Here is a 22140-nt window from a genome sequence, read left to right as displayed (position 1 = left end):
CTTCGTCATAGTAGTATTTGTCGCAGATATATTGCTTTGTTTCTTGTGCGTTTAGTGCCAGGCCAATGAGATTACAAGAGAAAATTACAGTGCAATTTTTAATTCGAGAACCGCTACATTGTTAGGTTTTAATAACAAATAAAGTAGTAATAACAATGATATTATCATCATTACTATTATACAAATACATTATGTTCTAATTGCGGCAGGATAAGGTACTTTTTTTTACCTCTTTGTTTATTATAATTATTATTATAATGAATAAATCTATAATTATTATTATTATCTTATTATTATATTATGCTGAGTTGTTGCTGGGAGGTCATTTTTCCCTCTGTGTGTCTTGTTAAGGAGCAGCGTTCATTATGGTCTTCAACATACTTTATTTAAATAGCCTATTTTATTGATATACCTTAAATATTTTCTATCCATTCATGTGTTTTCATGTTCCTATATTTTTACTTTCTCATTATACCATATAGTTTTTATTCTTTACTTTATTTATATGATGGGGAACATATCTGACTGTGCTTTTGCTTTTCATTAAACACTGTCTTTGGAAATATGACTTAAATTAAGATAAATATAATATTAATTTAAAAAAATCCCCAAACCATACGATTCTGTATAGACACAGTGACAAATGGTGACAACTTTTCAAATGTCCTCAACAAATAAATATTATATAAATGAATAAATAACGAGGACAAAAGTGGCGTGTGAGCTGACACCAGGGCCTTCTGGTATTTGCTAAAGAATAGCATAAATTCCCACCAGCAGCTGACGCATGCGTATTAGCTATTCTTACTATTTTATTATTTTTTTCTAGTGAAAATGGCTGCCTTTCAGCTTTAAACCTCAGCGGTTCAGGGGGAAAATATCCGTCCCATAACCCAGAATTTAGCACGATCGTTTTAGGAAGAAAGCATTTTGCGGTTCAAGGATGTCCATAGGTGCCTGCGTAATAGAACAATTATGCTTTTCGCTTTCAAGAATGGAAGATAGAGCTGTTTCATGTTTAACCCATTACATTCCGTGATCCGCGTTCCAGATGAGGTAAAATACTTTCTTTATTGCATTATTTAACGCAAAATCCATCTGTTTTATACTAAATTCGATTTTATTTGCATTAATTAAAAGAATAATCTATATTAACGACCTAATTATACTAAATTCGATTTTATTTGCATTAATTAAAAGATTAATGTATATTATATATTAAAGGATTGGCCGTCGCTGTACATTTTGTGACACAGAGACATTGTGTGTTATCTAACTGTAAAGTGATGCGACCTACTTTAAAGTGTGAATATTCCCATAGTTTATGTACGGTTATATAGCTACGCCTTCTTCTGCATTAACTTTCAGTGGTTTAATTGCACAGGCCTGATTGTTTTCTTTTTGATTGACGTCGTCAATCAAATCACTTTTCGATGCACGCGGGTCGATGTAAGATGTTGGAAAAAGTATTGCAAAGCCTCACATTCAGTTGTTATTTCACAATATAGCCTACTTTTTATTAACCACTTTATCTTGAAATATATAAAGTTTCTAAATATATTTTATTTAAACAGAAAATGATGCACACCAAAGTAGCCAGCAACAGCAACGACTATGGTCTGGGTAGCATTGGGGATGATGGGCAACACCCCAGCCAGTCACTTTGAGTTGTGCAGTTCACAGTCCAATAAATTTTACACCACCGCCCCACCTCCTGCACTACAACTGCCACTCCCAAACTTGCCCCCCTTGCCACAGAGCATGATTCAGCCCATGTCCTGCGCCAGATGCAGAGGACACACAGAATGAAATTCACTCCCAAATCAGTTCGAATGAGGGGCTGCAGACGCTCCAGAGGGCTCCAGAAAAAGAAGGGTCTTGGAAAGTCTGGACGACGAGGCAGGCCCTCGGGTACCACTAAGTCCGCAGGCTACAGGACAAGTACGGGACACGACCGCGTCCCCGGCACCACCATTTAGCAGCGGGCTTATAAAACCAGCCCAGGACGGCCACTGGGCACCACCCAAAAAGCTGCAGGCTACAAGGTGAGCCCAGGTAGGCCTCCAGGCAGTCATCAAAACTCTGGCAAGGCTTAACAACTGGATTATGGTGCCCTGCAATGGTGCACTCGTTTCCCTTTTACCATGATGCAGAAGAGGGCCTTGTGCGAACCCACTGTGAAAGAGAAAGACACTACTACCGAGTGAAAGCTGTTTTTTATTTATTGCAAGGGGGGACTCGGGATGTCGGGTGCATGTCCCAAAGTCACAGTAAATTGTGTTTAAGATGTCAAACTCTTTGCAAGGAAGAAAAAAAGACGGATTTTGATACTATAACTCATGTGTATGTGCCAGTGTTATCCTTTTGTGTATCTTTTTCCAAAGACAATTAGCAATACCTTTCTTGCAATGACATTTGTTAACCTAATGTACAGATGTGCATGACGGTAGTATTGTGAAATAAAGTTACAGTATTGAAAACATATATTAATCTTTTCAGTCCCTTAGACTTTGCAGAAGTGAAATGTAGAGAGAACTGCAATTGTGTTGTTTACATTTTTAACTTTACCTTTTCCTTAATACTTTCGATGTAAAGTTTCTGCTAGGAAACAGTCTTCATCACATAGTTAGTTTCACACTAGATTTTAGAACATTGCATTGACTTGAAAAATCTGATCACTCAGTGTAACTTCTCTGTTCCCCTGATGTGTATGTGAAAGTGCTCTGTAGCCGTACTCGTATGTCCAATTATATGTTGATCTTTTTTGTTGTTGCTGTATTTATGAAATGTCTGGTGCCCTTTTCAGACAGAGGATGATGTGGATTTTTGATAAAACGGCAAGTCACAGATTTCAGCAATGACATAATGCTCTTGTAAATATAACTGTGAGCTATATCGCCATTGTGCTTCTGTTCAACCTAAAATTGTTTTGCTGATCAATGATCCACTCAACAATTCCGTGTTACCTTTTTTTTTTTTTTACACCACTGGACTAAAACAAGTCTTGGGTTTTGTGTAATTGATACACCAATGATCTGATAGAAAACAAAAAATTAAAATAAACAGTTAGCTCGCTCCAAAAAAATAGGGGGGGGGGGGGGGGGGGGGTTTGTGGGGGAAAACTTCTAAAACGCATTTATTTTGTACAAATGATATATAATTTATTTTTTTTTTTTTTTAGTTTATCTATCTATTAGTTGGTGTGAAATTGTCCTCTTATTGAAGTAGCTAATTATACAGTAATGACTGTAACTGTGTAAACAATAGAACGTTTGTAGCAAAAATATGCTAACAACAAATTACTAAAACTAATTGAAGTTTGCGATGGGGCTAAATAGGAAAATACAATATTTACATGTTGTAAATATGCACATATTGTAAGACAAAACCTGTTAAGCATAGCATTAAAATAACGTTATGAACGTAAATACGTAAAATGAAAACCTAAAGCCTCTAACTGCACAACTCTACTGCAAACTCTACAGTAACTGCACATTAAAAATGTCAACATTACCAAAATTTTACATTCTAGAATTTTTACATCTTCTTGTTTCCAAACGACTTGTTTCCGGAACGAGTACGATTTTTTGTAGAGGACCACAGGTGCACTATCATTAAAGTCCCCACTCATATTGCTTTTTGTTAAAAATGTATTTCTATACAAAACCCTGCAAGAGAGATAAGCGTATAACATGACCAAATGCTCAAAAACGAAAAGTTTACGAAACTCGAATGAGTCTTTGTTGCTAATTGATATTGCCACGTCTATATTGATTTCTATACGGGGCAATCTTAAATTAGGCCGATAAACCGAGTTACATTTTATTTCATTGAACATCATCGATGTTGATCGCTATGGCTGGTGGCCAAGCCATTTTAACATTTAATAGTATGAAGGGAAGGGAAGTGAACCTGACCGTGACCCGATACAGCCGAAGATATAGGGTGAACCGCCACTCCTCGGGGATTCATGGGCTCTGCTTTTAACCATGTGCCAAGTGCACACACGACATCAGTCGAAGACACCCCCACACCAGGAGCAGTGGGCAGCCTTTTCTGGTGCGTGCCGGCCCGGTGGGGAGCGTATGGGTGGTTGTGTGCACTTGCAGTCAGTGGTCACCTCAGGATCAGTTGGTTATTGTGAAGTTGCGGAGAGAGCGCTGTCACATTCACGCCCCCTGCAATCTGTTTTCTGTTGGGAGTTAACCACACTTATTCGCACCTTTTTGCACGCAGGACACGAGTTTCTATCAAACATTGTAATACGTTCTGTTCTCACTGTTTTACCTGCGTTTTATACTTTTTATGCACAATATTGTCCGTCATGGGGTTTTAACTAGTTATAGGGAATACATAGAATCTTACTAGTAAGCATAAAAAATATGAACCATTGGAAGTACTAGCCAATGTCTACTAAATACGAAGTATTAGTCCAAATGCACCACAGTTTGTGTTACAGTAATGAATGCATGAATTAACCCCGGCGTTGCCATACCTGGCTGACATATTACACTTTATGCGTGGCAATGGCCTAATTTCCAACCACCCACAAAAGGCCGCAAAGAAAAAAACTTAGAAAAAATGAAGCATGTAGGAGCATGTGAACTGTTAATCGAGACAAATAAATTGTTGGTGTTTTCTTGCTCGTAGCTCGTTGCATTTATTGTGGTCGGCTACCTTTGCAAAGCACGAGCGGTCAGAAAAAAAAAGCTCTCTCTATAAATGGAGGAAGTTACGCCTTTGTTAGGACAAGGGAAACAAATGGCGTGAGGGTTAAAAAGCAAGTGCTTCACTGTTGTGTCGTTTCCATGCGCCCAACACGCACACCGCGGTCGACTGGTGACTATATGCAGCACGCGCTTGGGACAAAGTTAAACTTACGTTTGCTTGCACATTGTCCACATGCATTTAGCGCAAGTGAGAGATGTACCTGGGAAATAGTGAATCGGGTAGTGGATATGAATGTATAGTAATACTGACTGGGGGTTGGGTGTGCTGTGCCGATTGGTCGCTCTCACCAGCACACACATACCACACACACACGCAGTCAGTCATGGGCTTGTTTTAACACACACCATACAACCAGGGGCACACGGCGGCAAGCGGGGCAAACAATCATGTATTTTAATAGAGAAATCGTGGCCGCTGAAAAACGTGCTTTCGATGCATTGACGTGATGCTTCGGGGGAAGGTGACAGGGCGCTCAGTTTCATTCTCGGTTAATTTATTAATCTCCATTTTTGATGTTGGAGAGAGAAAATGAGTGTGCCGAGGCCGGGCCTACTGGTGCAAATGCTGCTGGGATTTTGCAGATCCCGCTTTCACAAATTGACAAAAAGTAACGCTACATGCTCGAATTTGAAGGGCTTTCCGGTGGTTTTTGTCGTGACCCGAGTCGTAAATGGTTAAGAAACCGTGGATTTCCCTCATGTCCTTTTGTATTTAGTGCGTTTTTCATCTCACCGTTGTGGGTGACTTTACTGCTGTACGACTGTGTGGGAACTGTTGATGCACATGATGATAATGTAACACTTTACCAGCGTTTTCACACTGAAATCGCGGCAGAGGTCATCTTTAAACAGTCCAGTAGGGGCTTTGACATAGGGATTCATGCTGAGTTTTTCAAGCTCTCTTAAATCTTTGTCTTGATGGATTCTTGACAAGACGGCCTACGGGGCTTGCGACTTAAACCCGAGTAGCCACCTTGTTTACAAAATCCAGTTGATGATGCTAGCAATGTTGTGGAACATGATAGCTGGTTTCTAGCCGGTTTTAAGATGGTCATTAGCTGGTCGACCCGTTTCCGTGCTCCAAACAACATTATGATCACCTTAATCTGGAATCTGGTTAGCTTGTCAAAGATGGTCTTCAAGCTCGCACCAGTTAGAAACCAGCTAGCAGCACACACACAAGTTTACTCTGCATTTTGTCAGCAGGGATATCGCATGTGCATGCTGGTGTTTTGCAACATTACAGTGTTATTGACTGTAAACAATGTCATGTTAATGTAGAATCATCTTGTCTCCTGCATAATTGTTTTGAATTAGATTGCCATGTTCAGTTTAATGCACAACTCATTAAGTGTTTTGTGGCCAGTTGCAACAAACGTTTTAGAAGTTAAGTTTAGCCTGAGTTTATTAAAGTTTTTTTTGTTATTTTTTAGGTAATATTTAAAAACATCTTTCTAAAGCATTTCCCTGTATTTTGTCGCAGGATGGAGCCATGACAACATGAATCAAGGCGTCCCTACAAAGTGGTTGCAGCAGGGATGGCTCGGAGTGTTGTGGTGATCCACAGGAGAACCCACGGCACTTGATAGCCGCATCAAAACTCCTGTGGACACCAGAGCACAGGAGCCAAAGCGACAGGGGGGGACCAGGGGTCTTCTTCTAACTAAAACTCTGAAGTACAAACTCTCAGCATCGCCGTTTGTGTGTACAATCAGAGAGAATCCCCCTCCAACTACAGTGTCCGCTGAGGAGACTCCAGGATCTGACACCACTATGGTGAACCATGCCGACATGAGGTTTGCAGGTACAAGGGGGACTTTTCACGGAACGAAGTAAGATTGCTCATGCACAATCCTATTCGGGCCGAGGGAGAGGTTCGGAATAGGCCTTTATCACACGTCCAATTCGCAAGGAAACACTGACAGGACTACTACTCAGGATCTGGACAAAAATGGTTTTCTCACCAGTAAGCTCTGATAGCTTGGAACATTTTCCATCCATCCCAAATGGAATTTTGCATTTCGAGTCAACCCTGTTTGATAGATGGGACAGCAAGGATAATTGAGGAGGAAGAGCATGATAGGGGTAATGTGGTGGCACTCGTGTTTAAAGACACGTCAAAGAAATGCCAGAAAAGAAATCTGGCAATTTACAAAGGCTCCTAGCAGCCACAAGCTGGACCCAAGTACAAACAAACATGGAAGTTGTACCCTTGTTTCTAAAAATACAGTGAAGTCTAACCCTCCTGGTAGTCCCTCAGATTTGCCCGTCGAGGTCATGATGGAGGATCTTTGACAGTATGGATGATTATTCAGACAGTGACTGTGATCTACCCAGCACGGAGAACAGTGCTTCAATATTCAACTCTGGTCTCTCTAAAAGACCAAATTCACCCAGTGACTCCCATTCGAATCCTGTAAGATGTTTTTATGTTCATCAGATTTCTTATTTAGTTGTCTTGATTGTATTGGATTATATTGTTAAAGAGTTTCCACCTAAGAATGCAGGAAGGAAAAAACATTATTTTTTATATACAGTGTATATGTACATACATATACATTGCATATATATTCATGCTGCGCGCACACACACCCACACTCAGTGGGGTCCAAAAGTTTCAAAACCACATTGAAAATCTGTTAATTTAAACCTTGAAATAAACTTTATTAAATTCAAAGAAATGGTTATGACTTTCTTGAAGATTCTGAACAATTTTTCTAAGTCACTAATCTGGAAACCAAAATTTGTGACCTTGATCATCTGACCTAATATGTGTTTTTGCTTCCACTAAGGCACAAGGTTTCAAATCATGCTGGATTGAATGTTTAGGTTTTACTCAAATATGTTGGAGCATCCTCAAGTGCTTCTCTGATTAAAGCAAATTGAAGTTGTTCTGTATTGGAAAAATGGTATGCTATCAAGGCAATGAAAAGTATATAAGCAATGAAAATGCTTATATGCTAAATATAAGCATTTTCATTAGCAGTCTCAGATTTTTTGGACCCCCACTGTATGCATTATTATTCAAATATTTAAGTACGCATTAATTTTGCATATTCTTTACACAAAAATTAAGAAATATTTGAAAACCAAATCTGTAGTATAACAAAGGTCTTAGTACATTTTTTTTTTTTAAAAATCAAACAACCAAGCAGAGAATCACACGTCTGTCCAGTTTGACCACAGTAATCGGCTGATGCAGATAATGTCAAAATGAAATGCTGGTCTTTTTTTTGGGTGTTTAATTTAATGAACAGTGCAGCCAAAATATGGTTTATTTTTTGCCATTTGTGCTAATAAGTTAGCACAATATTTATATTATAGTGTGTTATGTAAATAATGTATTATATTTATATATAATTGCATGTTTCTTTAGATAAAAGTGTGTTATTTTTTTTTTTTCTCATCTTAATAATGCAGAAACCCTATACTCATTCATAAGTTGATTTGGCTGAAAAGTATAAACACTGACACAATCAAAACATTGCTTTGCCACAACAACTTTTCTGTCTTAACCAGTATTTGGAGTTTTTTTGACCGTTGCACACGGGTGGAGTGTTTGGGGAACTTTCTTTGAAAAACTGCCATTATTTTTGCAAATTCAGTGTGGTGGTGTTTGTTGTGTGTATATTACCATACTTCGACTTCACGGCAAGCAACATATTTGCTACTTGTAGGCAGAGGTATTGTTTATTTATAGCTGGGTATTGCCCAGCTGTTTTTTAAATTACAAGTTGTCATAGATGGAAGTCATTTGATAGTTACCCTGTCCTCAAAGCTGAACACGCACCTCTTGAACCACACAGTTGCAGTAAAGGGGCATTTTAACTTGAATCGGTTTGAGTTAGGAGCTTTTTTTTCCAGTGGAACAGAGGTGTAGGTTAAGTGCTTGTTGGTTCATACTACTTTTGTTAAACGTATCTGACCATGATCTTTGTCACAGTAAGGACAAAGGCTGTATAGGTATAGTGGGTTGCAGTTAGGTTGTCACCCCACAAATGGCCTCTTTCATGGTGAAAGTAATCTGAATGTGTTAAAAGAGTAGCCCCTAAATAAACAACTCAAGCTGTCTTGACTCATGTTTATTGATGATTAATGCAATTATGATTAAAACTAACTACTTTTTTTATTTTAACCCAAAGTCCAACAGCCCAAAGAAGAAGCAGCTCCCAGGTAATAAAGTACTCTGTTGAAGATGTTTATATTGTGTGGGCCAAAATTCAAACCGCAAGACCCTGGTGGCCCTGTACATGTAACCACAGACCCACAGATTGAAGTCCACAGCCCAAAATGAAAGGTGAGTCTCTTTTGTTTTTTTAATCTCCTTTTGTATGACTATTTATATTGGATGCCTAATTTCACATTGGTGATGTAACACTTCTGTAAAGGGACATGCTATTGACGTAATATAGTTAGTTATCAATTTTTTTGTTTTGTTTTATGTCTTATAAGGTTAAATAATAGAATAATATTACATTTTCTTGCAGATCCCAGCCGTCGGCCATGTCGTCTCTATTTTAGTTCAGGATGTTTGGGGACGATCATAGGACCAAGCTTGGGTCCCCGGCAAAAAGCCACTTTTCCTTTTGAAGGATGGGCCATCAGTTTTGAAAAACTGCCTGTACTTAGACGAAGAGGAAGACAGAAGGACAAAGATTACAATACACGGTAAAGCTAACTTGCAACTGTTTAGTTTCTTATATTTTTGAAAAATTAGTGCTTATGTTCAAATGACATCAATATGTTTTAATAGAAATTTAAATGACATTTTTTGTTCTTTTCCACAGGTTCCCAAACGTCTTGATGCCATCATGGAAAGCTAGTGTCTTGGAGGCAGAGGCAGCACTGACCAAACGTTTGTTAAATAGCGAACCTGCCCATTGACTTTAATTCGGGATGTGCACATGCCTATTACAGAAGACAAGGCACCAAAAAGTCCTGCTTGCCCGACATCATCTACTCAGTCCACATTATCAAGCTCACTTTTGGTTCCAATGGACTAGATGCAATCCGTTGTTAAGAACAAAGGAAAACCTGGCACTGGAAGCAAAAAAGAAGGCAAACTAAGAAGAACAGCTCAACTGTAAAATCTCTTGTTAAAGTAACTGAAAACTCTTTATCAGCGAAACCATTAGCTCTTCTATCACTTCATCGGACAGCTACAAACCTTCCACAGCAGGCCGAACGGCACAAGCCCAATGCAGACCCCCTAGATAGTCTGTATTCAGATATTTGACTCTGGTGTCCCCGAGGATCCTGTGTCCCCAAACGTTCACAGCAATTGCCACAGGAAGAGGCGGTGGAAAGAACTGAGCACTAAACATAAGAAAGTACAGACAAGTAAAAAAGATGAAAAAAAAGCCAACGTGGAATAAGCCGTGGGGGTGCAAGAAAAAACAGAGGCTGTTTTTTCAAAATGCGCACCCAACAGTAAGCTCAAAGAAGAGGTCAACACCCAAAGGAAAAAACACTTTAGGGCTACGAACTCCAGGACAGAAAGGAAAGCAGTGCCCCACGGGTCCTCCGAGATGGGTCCTATTCTTTTGCCCATGGCAACTCTCTTTCTATTTTTCCCATGCAGCACTGGCTTTAATCTCAAGAGCACTTGCCGCCAGTGTGAAGAAACCCAGAGGAGAAAGATTTAAAGTCAGGAGCCAAAATCTCAGCTCCCGCTGTCATTCGGCCATGTGGTGCCGTGGCGATGAACAATCAGACATTTACAACAAGTGCGGCTCATCCCCCACTGCCCCCCTTTCTGCGCTTTTGTCACAAAAAAAACAATGGCAGGTAAAAACAAAGGCCAGCAAAGATTCCATGGATGCCTCAATCTCTCACACACCGCCAAACCCAACTTCTTATTAAGTTTTACCCAAGAATCCAAAATGAGAAAAAAAAGATGTTCAGAATGGACCCCTCGACATAAAAGTTCCAAGTCAGATGTGACTGAAATCCTCCCTCGATTTTCCGTTAAAATATCAAAAACGAGAGCATTGATCTCAGACACTTTCGTCTTCGTCCTTTCCCGTCTCCCTCCATCTCTCCCATGGACGCTTTCAAGAGATATGAAAGGAGCTTTCTTTCAGGTCTCTTGTCAAAGAGGAAAACACAGCTCAGCCAGAGAACCTTCAAAGGCATCGAGCGTGCGGATTCGAAATACAAAATTCAGCACTTTCCTAATGCTGCTCCTGAAGGATCTGCACGACAGCCGGGAGAAGGAAGGGAAAACCTCTTACCCTTCCTCCCACATCTCCATCCTCTCTCATCAGGGAAGAAACCCTTCTCTTATCCCACCTAGGAAGGAAGGCAAGAAACAACAAATGGTGGCGATTGCAGATCAGAACCGTCGGCAGGAAGAAAGACATCAACGCCAAAACAGCCCAAAACAGAGCAAGGCTAAGCCAAAATCATCGGTGAAAAAAGGAGACGCAAAAACACGATGGTGGGAACAATTTAGTTTCTCCACTGAGAAAAAGCAGAACTTATCAGCAGGTTTGGATGCACTTGAAAAGAGTTTGCCTTTGTTAGGGGAACTTTCCAGCTCTCACCCATGATGCCCGTTCCTGATTTGGCTGTGGCAAAGGCACCCCCATCTCCCAAGGTTTGCTCCTAAAAAGCGATGGCAAACATTTGAGCTCTGGCATTGGGAAAAGCCACTAAGACCAAAGAGCGAGAACCGGTTGGTTTGAATCCAGATTGTTAGTGAAGGACGGTCCACGGAGCTAAATGGAGTTTTTCAAAGACGGTCTTGAAGAAACGGCGCATTCTGACCTTCCCTGATAAAAAAGATGCTTCAGGTAACTGAGATATTAGATTAAGTCTCAAAAGTTTAGGTTTAAAATGTTAAAAGTTACAAATGCTAGATTCAATGCATTTTTAATGATTCTGTTCTCAGACAAAACAAAAGGCTCAGACACCCAAGCAAGGAGGCTGATTGAATGCAGTGAAGAATATGAACAAATATTTTCCACCAAAGAAAAAAAGTTAAAGAAAACTCCTGAGTCCTGTAAAACGGTAAGCTGTTTGGTGTTTTCCTCAACTCTTTACATTGTTTCTGTTGATCCAACTGGACTTCGAAACCACGCAGAAATGTATTATTTTTTTTTTTAGCAGTTCAAGTTAATTCATCGAAAATGAACATTCTGTCATTATACTCATCCTCATGTAATTAAAACAACCTATTTGTACTTTCTTCCACGAGCACAAAAGCAGAATTTTGGATGTTATAATATTTTGCTTCTTCTCCAGACAACAAAATGGATACTAGAATTATCAGGCCTTGCAAAAATTACAAAAACCTATATAAATTTGTAGGTTTTTTTTTTGTAGTCGCATTCATATTTGCATTTAATTCTCAAAACATTCAAAGTGCCCATGCAAGAAGCCTATGATTGTTTTTTGGTGTCACTGACTTGTGACACAACATGCAACACGAGGTGCCAAGCTTGAATATACACAAATGAGATTTTCCGGGCTGAGAGCATAGCTATAATAGATGGGTGCAATTTTTCCATACTAAAAGGATTATCATAATTCAGATTTTAAGTGAGGTATTCGTAACGTGCACCAACTGTATTTCTAATGTGAATAATGTTATTCATAATTTCCTGAAGGGATCTTTGATCGCCAACACTAATACTGAGCAGCCGGGCACCCTGAGCAGATCGCACCTGAAGCTTTAAGCTCTTCACCTGAAAAACCCTCTGAGCAGGTCACACCAGGAGGAGGAGAAAGAACCAGCAGATGGTCCCCCGTGTGTCACCTTCAACCCGTTGATATCGCCATCCTGTGGAGGCCCCATCGCTCTAAATTAAGAGAGTCATGTGAGAAGAAATCATGGTAAGAATGTATAGTTTAAGGCACTTTACTTGTAAATTGTCAGGCTGTAGGTATAAAACATATTTTATATTTCTGTTGCAGCATCCTCAGATAGAAAGAGACCACGTAAGATTGGGTGCATAAAATAGACTCTGCACCTGTTGAGGGGGGATTCTGTAAAGGTCCCAAAGAAAGAGGTTAGTGGTCTATAAGATTTCTAAAAAAATATTAAATGTGTTGGGGTCTTCTGTATTTGCTTTTATTTTATTTTTCCCTCTTTTCTTGATTTTTTTTTAACCTCTGTTTAACTCAGGGAGAGTAAACAACAACAAGATACCAGCCCAGATGAATCAGATCTCAAGGATTTGCAGGTAATGTTATTGGGGTGTACTTTATATGCAATTTGTTTTTTAGTAATGTATATAGTAATTTTAATAAATTGGCAACACAAATAATAAGTCTAAGTATACAGAAACTTTTAAAATCATTTGCAAAACTAGTTTATAGTTATTTCATAGTTTTAAAACATTGTTACATTGTTTTAATACAACTAATAGGTTATGCACAAAACACTGTACTACATTGTTAATACACTAATATGTTATGCACAAAATAGTGAGTTCTTCAGGTCAATCTCCCATGTTTTATGTTTTTCCCTATCATCCAAACTTTTTAACCATACCTTACTCATGTACAGTATGTATATCCATAGTAAAGGAATTGTTTATTAGAAGTAAGATTAGGTCTCAGAAAATACTAAAATAAAGGCAATATACTTAACTTTATGAAACATTAATTGCATTAATAGTGAGCGTGTCGTAATATGTTTACAGATACATTAAGCATAAATGTCTGTAAGTTCTCTTCGCACATAAGAATTGCTTTACATTTCTTAACTATTAATTAATAACTTTTTTTAATGAACTTTTGTAACTTACGGTGACGATGAAGAAACTCACTATTTGTACATTTGTACATAGCCTACGATTTAGAAACAAGTCACTACAAAACTAATAGTTGATTTAAAAGTACGTTTATTTTATTCTTTATACTTTATATTTTTTTTGCTTTTTAAATAAATGTATTTTTAACACACATTTTAACCATTATAAAATTATAAAAATATTAAAAATGTAGGCAATCTGACCAGCAACACTACTGAGATATATAAATATTTTTTTATTATTTTATTTTGAACAGAAACAGGAAGAGCCTGGACCTAGACCGACCGTCAAGCCCCTGTGCTGCCATCAGGGTTTGGTTTTCTCATGTGTGACTCTTTGGTCATTATATTCATGTATTTTATTGAGAATATTGTATCGCTCGAATCCACCATTCTATTTTCCAAAAAATGTACAATATTTATTTCTGCTGTCATCCTTAGCAGCAACCACAAAAGTGAGGATGAAATAAGAAAACAAGATCGTCCCCAATCCAGCCCGGACACACCCCAGTGTCTGCCAGATTCCAGCTTGAAAGAAGATCAGTGCAGCCCATCAAAGCCTCAGGCAAATGGGGAGGACTCCCTGATCTCTGAGGTATTATTATTAGCTGCACATTTATTTTCAATTTTTCATCAGTCTAAAATTATGATGTCATCACTTGCCATCCTCGTGATTCAAACCTCATGATCTAGCGTCTTCCTTGTTTTGATTCATTGAATTTCATCACGGTGAGATATATCTCTATTTATAGAGTTATATAACTCTTTTTTTTGTGTGTGTGTGTGTGTTTAATTTTCAGGTTTTTGGTGCAGGACTGAATGATAGTGCTTTTTCAAGCAGAGATTCTTTATCAGGTGACTTATCAGGGCTCTCAACCAATAGAAAATCAGGGGAGAAAGGTGGAGGTGCGTCGTTGAAGGAGAATGTTTGCCAGGTAAAAATCTTTATATATATATACATATACATATATATACACACACACACACACACACACACACACACACATATATATATATATTTATAATATTAGACAATGTAATTTCACCTTCATGTATATGTAATAATAACAATAATTAATCTCAAATAAATATTACTAATAATAACTCTTCTATTTATACATTTATTCTAAAATTCACACATGGTGTTCAAATTGGGTTCTGTAATATTTTCTAATGTTTTAAAAGAAGTCTTTACTGCTCAGCAAGGCTGCATTTATTTATACAGTAAAAAATACATGCCTGATTCAAGAAGGGGGTCTCAAAAATGTTATAAAAGTATTATTTTAGCTTATTAATTTAAAGTTAAATTGTGCTTTGTTTGTATAATGTCTGCTAGAGTGTTAAAAAAATGTTCATTGTTAAATATTTTCAAATTGTTGTTTTGCAATAATTTTCTTCTTTGAAAAGCAAGACAAAACAGTAAAAAGCACATTTTGACTATTTATTTTGAAAACAACTGCAAAAAACCTTGTTCAGTATTCGGCCCAGTGTTTCATTTTGTTCGTTTTCAGCTTTTAGAATTTTCATTTCGATGCATCCCTACTTTATTTGCTTGATTGGTTTAACATTGATACTTTTGTTTTTTTATTTATTCCCTTTGATTTATTTATTCACCTTCACTTTGATATTTGTTTATTTATTTTAAAATGGATACTTTTTTTTAGCACAGATGGGTTCAAATGAACTGAAAAGACTTCTTATGTAGATTTATAATGTTTTAAATGTTTTCTACCTTTCTTTTCAGAAAGGAATCCTTAAAAAGACACTGTGTTGTGAAGACTGGAGTAATGATGCTGAAAATTCAGCTTTATCATCACCAAAATAAATGACATTTTAAAATATATCGAATTAGTAAAGAGTTATTTTAATTAGTAATATTTCAAAATGTTACCTTTACTGATTTGATCAAATGAATTCGGACTTGTGAGCTTTAAAAGAGATGTCTTCCGAAAGCATTTACAATCTTACCAACCCCCAACTTTTGAATGGTAGTGTTTGTCCTAAAAATCAATGTGAAACTGTTTTTGGATCATGTCTTGTAGGTATGTGAGAAAACAGGTGAGCTGCTCCTCTGTGAGGGGCAGTGCTGTGGTGCCTTCCATCTGCAGTGCATTGGCCTCACTGAGACCCCTAAAGGCCGGTTTATCTGCCAAGAGTGTCAGACGGGTGAGTAAACAGTCCATAACCAATTTATCAGCCAAGCTATTTGGCCATTTTGAAACCGTTAGGATTGATTGCTAACAATTATCGAAAATACTAGTTTTTGTCAGTTCCGCAATTTTGTTCTCAATTATGATGCTAACCATACATACTCTAATTATGATATTGTGATGCACTCAAAAATCCAGTTGCAGTCCAAGATATACAAGTGAACACCTTCATTTCTTTGTGTGTCTTTCCTGTTCTCCTTCCTGTAGGTGTGCACACATGTTTTGTGTGTAAAAAGCTTGACAAGGAGGTCAGGAGGTGTATGATCCCAGTGTGTGGGAAGTTTTTATCACATGGAATGCATACTGAAATATTCCCCCCACGGTCCCCTCAGAACCGCGGCTTCCGCTGCTCCCTCCACGTCTGTCTAGCTTGCTTCATCACCAACCCTGCCAACCCTGGTATCTCCAAAGGTGACATTATTTCAAATAATGCGTTTGCAAAGATTATTAAAAAAATCAAATATGTTGTTTCAGAAGCATGGTTTTGTGTCATTGATCATAACTTGTCCATCTCACAGGTCGCTTGACCCGCTGCGTCCGCTGCCCTGTGGCCTATCACGCCAGTGACTACTGTATGGCTGCCGGCAGCGTTCCCATTGGCCAATAACAGCTTCCTGTGCCCCAAACACTTCACTCCACGCAAAGGGTGCAAAAACCATGAACACATCAACGTTAGCTGGTGTTTTGTGTGTTCTGAAGGTATGCAGTCCCAGTTAGGATTATTAGTGGTGTTTTGCTAAAGCGATTACTTTCCAAGTTGGAAAAGACTGTGTTATAGTGAGGACAGAGCAAACATTTTACTACGGTTGTTTATTACAATTACATTTGTTTTCCGTCTCTCCCTATAGGAGGAAGTCTGCTCTGCTGTGAATCTTGCCCTGCTGCCTTTCACCGTGAGTGTCTGAACATTGACATGCCCCAGGGAAGCTGGTTCTGTAATGACTGTCGGGCGGGAAAGAAACCCCACTACAAGGACATTCTGTGGGTCAAAGTGGGCCGCTACAGGTTTGTGTGTTGTTTACACACACCCTACCACTTTCCCCTGAAAACTACAGTGCAATATTGATAATGTTCACTGATGCATTTCTGACGCTTTTTTTCCAGGTGGTGGCCCGCTGAAGTGACTCAAACCAAAAAACGTTCCTGACAACATCTACCGCATGCGGCATGACCGTGGGGGAGTGGGGGGAGTTTCCCGTGCACATTCTTTGGCTCCAAAGACTACGTGTGGACATATCAGGCTCGCTGTTTTCCCTACATGGAAGGGGATGCCAGCAATAAGGAAAAAAAAAAAAAAATGGGAAAGGGTGCAGATGCTGTCTATAAGAAAGGTAATTTTACACTCCAGCAGTTACACTAAAATAGTTAATTGACACAATTATTAGGTGCCGTACTTAATATTCCACACTTAATATCACTTAATTCACACTTGCTATCTAAAATATAACTATGTGGAGTGGGATTTTGGACAAATAAATAATATAATATATTTTTGACAGTATGAAATTATATAACAATATATATTGACATTTTGAAGCTGTTTGGACCAACTTGACATGGGCTTTTGTAACAGGGTGGAAATCTGATTAATCTGCTGTATCTTGACACTTTATCACATGATGACTGATTATGACAGATTAGTACAGTAGAAAGTCTGTACTATACTAACTGAGACTTGTCACAGCACTACGATTTTATAGACCCATTGTTGTTGTTTTATGATCTGAATTGTTTCTACTGTTCTCATTTGTAAAGTCGCTTTGGATAAAAGCGTCTGCTAAATGATACAATGTAAATGTAAAATGACAGTATGAAAACAAATGTGTTGTTTTATACATATAAAACTGTTTAAGTCGCTGTAGAAATGTGAGTAATTAATATATGTATGCTGATACCACTTAAAGCCTGCCAGTTGTAGCAACTATTTGATTATAGTTTTTGCAATGTGGATTCTTTCAATATTGAGAGCAAATTGGTTTAAAGAATAATTTTCTTCTTCTTTTTCCTCCAGCTTTTAAACGAAGCAGCCGAAAGATTCAGAGGAAATTGCAGGCAGAGAAGGAGATGAGACAGCTTCAAGAAAACAGGAAGAATGACAAGAAACCTCCGCCATACAAACACATTAAGGTAATAATGTCCAATGCTTTGTTAACACAATCTGACAAATGTTTTGTTATTCACTCGCATGTCATCTTGACGCTGCTCTTTTCCAAAAAAAAATTTAAAAATCTTGAAAATCCAGGTACCTCAAATTCTCCTTGTGTTCTATGAAAGAAGACACCTTTTAATGTCTTGAAGTTGAGGGTTGTCCTTCAAGACTTCAGTGTTGTGTTGATCTCCCATTCTTAAAAATTGTAAAATTTTCTGGCTTCTCAGAGTGATACTGATCTCCTGTTATCTCTCATGAACACTGATCGATTTTCACGCAGGTTAACAGACCGATAGGGAAAGTGCAAATCATCACTGCAGATCTGTCTGAGATCCCACGCTGCAACTGCAAAGCCGAAGACGAGAACCCGTGTGGCATTGACTCGGAGTGCATCAACCGCATGCTAATGTACGCGTGTCATCCTCAAGTGTGGTCCAGCAGCGGATCGCTGTCAGAACCAAAGCTTCACCAAACGCCAGTACACCGAGGTGGAGATCTTCAGGACGCTGTCACGTGGTTGGGGTTTACGCGGTGTGTCTGACATCAAGAAGGTGGGCTGTATTTCCTTGCTGATTTATTTGAGAGATATAATACACACAGAGCTGGGTAGATTACTTACAAATTGTAGTCTGTTACTGATTCCAAATTACATGACAAAAATTTTAGTTAGTAATGCAATCCAGTACATTACACATTTTAGGTGATATAATCAGAATGCTTTTAGATTACTTTTGACCTATTTTGTTTTTTCACATTGATTTAAATAGGAAAATTCATAAATATAAAAAAAAAAAAAAAAACACTTACTGAAAAAATTAAATATTTTACTTTTTTACCTGCATGTTATGTGACCATAATCAATAAACATGCAAATGTGATACTTCATTATTAAAATATTTAAATAAACTTTCAATTCTTTAAACAAAAATATATAAGGTGAAAGAGGATCAGATGACAAGTTGGTGAATTTGTGCACCTTCCAAAGTAATACATGGCAAAATAACCGACTGATAGTGATAATTCAAATAAAAATGTATGTGTTCATCAGTAGCTGATGCCATGTTGAAACACTTCTTAAACCTGAAATGATTTTTGTTGTCAAATGCTGAATCAAACTTTGTCAAATTTTAGGAATCCAGATTAGTTACTACCCAGCTCTGAACACACACATATTAGATTTATTGTGTCTCTCTTACTCATTTAATTACATTACATTACTCCACCATAGGGAGCTTTCGTGAATGAGTATGTTGGAGAAGTCATTGACGAAGAGGAGTGTCGAGCCAGGATCAAACATGCACAGGAGAACAACATCTGCAACTTCTACATGCTGACACTGGATAAGGTCAGTTCTCAATCCAGATTATCCCTGATAACATGTTCTCTCCACTTACCTTGACACTGGGGCTGTTTTTTTGTGTTATCTGGAGGATCGGATCATAGACGCCGGGCCGAAAGGAAACCAGTCCCCGCTTTATGAACCACAGCTGCCAGCCGAACTGTGAGACGCAAGCAGAAGTGGACGGTGAATGGAGAAGACACCAGAGTCCGGGCTGTTTGCACTGGAGGACATTCCTACAGGTGAGTTTGAATCTAGATAATATGGTAATAGAAAGGGGTTGGATGTATTGTTTTAATAGGTTTGTTGGTTTTTTTGGCTGTTCTCAGGTGTTTGAAATCACTTTTTAACTATAACTTGGAGTGTCTTGGTAATGGGATGACGGAGTGTAAAATGTGGAGCGTCCAACTGCAGCGGATTCCTTGGTGTCAGACCAAAGGTATGGCATGCTGGGTGTATTACAGCGTTGTTTTAAAGGTATATTCAGGGTTAAAGTTGGTGCACTCAGTGTGACACAACTTTGTCTTCAGAATCAACCCTCATCTGATGACAAGGTGCGGAAACTGAAAAAGAAGGTTGCGTGTGAAGCGCAAGAGCCAGTTGGAGGTCACCAAGGAGCGAGAGGATGAATGTTTTCTTCTGTGGTGATGGCGGGCAGATTGTGTCTTGTAAGAAGCCTGGCTGCCCCAAGGTCTATCATGCCGACTGTCTGAATCTGTCCAAGAGACCTGCAGGTGAGTGACTCATTTTCAGCAAGCATGAGTCACTTTGAACTATTTTGTTTTAACATGTTTCATTGTCATGGTATAGTTTATGATGTGTTTCTGTCATGGTTTCATACATGTTATGTATTTTGTATTAAAACAGGAAGTTGGGGTGTCCTCTAAAACAACAACAGCAAAAAAGATGAAAGAATTAGTTTTACACTAATGTTTAAAAAAGTTTAATGTTGAAAGAAAATTGTGTTAAGGAATGTTAAAGAAATCTCTAATGCTTACTAAGTTTGCATTTATTTGACCAGAATATAGTAAAAAGTAATATAACAGTCAAATTGTGACGCATAGTTAAAATTTTTAACGGTTTTTTAAATCCTTTTATTTTTCTTTTTTAATATGAAGTTTCATCTATTCCTGTGTTGGCTAAGTTGATTTTACTCCATTTTCACATGATCTTTTTGGAAAATCATCTAATATGCTGATTTGGTGCACATGAAACATTTCTGTAATTATTATCAATATTGTTCTGCTTACTCTGTGTGTGTGTGTGTGTGTGTGTGTGTGTGTGTATGTGTGTGTGTGTGTGTTGTTTTTTTTTTTTTTTTGTGTGTGTGTGTGTGTGTGTGTGTGTGTGTGTGTGTGTGTGTGTGTGTATGACCCTGGACCACAAAACCTGTCAATGGGTCAAAATTTTCTTTTATGCCCAAATTTTTATTAAGTAAAGATTGTGTTTCATGAAGATATTTTGTAAATTTCCTACCATAAATATATCAAAACTTAATTATTTTTTTTTCTCAATATTTAGATTTATTTTGCACCCTCAGATTCCAGATTTTTAAATAATTGTATCTCGTATCATAACAAACCATACATCAATGGAAGGCTTATTTATTCAACTTTCAATCTCAGTTTCAGAAAATTGCCCCTTATAACTGGTTTTGTGGACAAGGATATCACATATTTGTTTTTTTCTTTCTGGATAAAACTATGGCTATCAATAGAGGAAAATAATCACAATTAATCTCCTGACTTATACCAGTCTATAGAAAGCACAGTAATATAAAACTTGAAATGTTTTAATAAATTAGTTTTAACTTAACATATTTAAAAGCAAACAGTAAAACATTCACTTTACTTTTACAAACTGTGGTTTGCTTCAAAATTCTTTTCAGCTGTGTAAAGGAGTTGCTATAGTAATGTTAAATAGTTGAAAAACTCTCCCACTATCAGCTATTCGCTCAGGTCAGGATTTTATCCAAGCTAAATCATTATTGCATCTGCCTTCTATGCAATTTTCAGGCCGCTGGGAGTGGTCCATGGCATCAGTGTAATGTGGTGTAGAAGGGGAGGCGGCGTCGCTACTGCGACGATGTATGTTCCCAACTCCTACTGCAAACAGCACCGTGAGGGAATGCTGTTCATATCCAAACATGGATGGCAAGCTGTCCTGCAGCGATCATGATCCATGCGGGCCCCGATCCTCTGGAACCCAGGTGAAATTTCGAGAGTATGTGCCCGGTACACCTATCCTATCCTATCCCCTCCGCCCAATTGTTTCAGTGTCGGGCAGGATACCCCTGCCTGTGCTACTGCCTGCTGCTGCTCTATTCTTCATCCCCGCCCCCAACAGACCTGCGTTCCAAGCCAGAGACCTGTATGCAGACGAGGTAGTGGACAATGTGGTTTTGCCATCCTCTTCTCCTTCTAAAGACATCAAGGAGGAAGATATGAGGCGATGAAGGCGAGGTGATGGAAGGGGTGATTGGGGATGAAGGGGAAGATGAAGGCCTTGAGGGTCGTGGATGATGATGAAGAAATGGACTACGGAGAAATGGGATTTGAAGACGAGGAGGAGAAAAGGAAGAGGAGGAGACTGGGGAGATGAATATGTGAATGATGACTTCGAAGATACTGAGGGACTTGGGGGAATTTGGAGGGGGACGACCAGGAATCATCATGGGATGAGTTTGTCGAAGGAGAAAAGTGAGCTCTCCTGCATTTTTGCTAGACATCCATCTCTCGCACACAAACTGCTATCTCTGATGGGCACAGCATTGTGACCTGTAGGGAAAGTCAAACTGCTGTTTTCCGGTTGGTGCCCAGCTAAACTTTTGAGAATGATGGACATGTGCACCATTCTTAAGTTGGTTGTCGGAATCAGCTTGCCTTCTCAACCCAAGTCCTCTTGGAAAAGTTCATAAAGAGGGTTGGACCTGGTGCTGTGGGACTGTGATATTT

At 38.5% G+C, this 22140-nt stretch overlaps 2 pseudogenes; both read left to right on the top strand.

Annotated features, from left to right (window-relative positions):
* The first annotated feature begins 1014 nt into the window (after window positions 1-1014).
* Window positions 1015-2472, top strand: LOC122139537 (annotated as a pseudogene).
* A 1517-nt stretch (window positions 2473-3989) lies between these two features.
* On the top strand, window positions 3990-21924 carry LOC122134616 (annotated as a pseudogene).
* The last annotated feature ends 216 nt before the right edge of the window (window positions 21925-22140 follow it).

The sequence above is a fragment of the Cyprinus carpio genome, chromosome B14, assembly GCF_018340385.1.
Source record: "Cyprinus carpio isolate SPL01 chromosome B14, ASM1834038v1, whole genome shotgun sequence".
NCBI classification, from domain to species: domain Eukaryota; kingdom Metazoa; phylum Chordata; class Actinopteri; order Cypriniformes; family Cyprinidae; genus Cyprinus; species Cyprinus carpio.
This window is presented reverse-complemented; position numbering and strand designations above follow the sequence as displayed.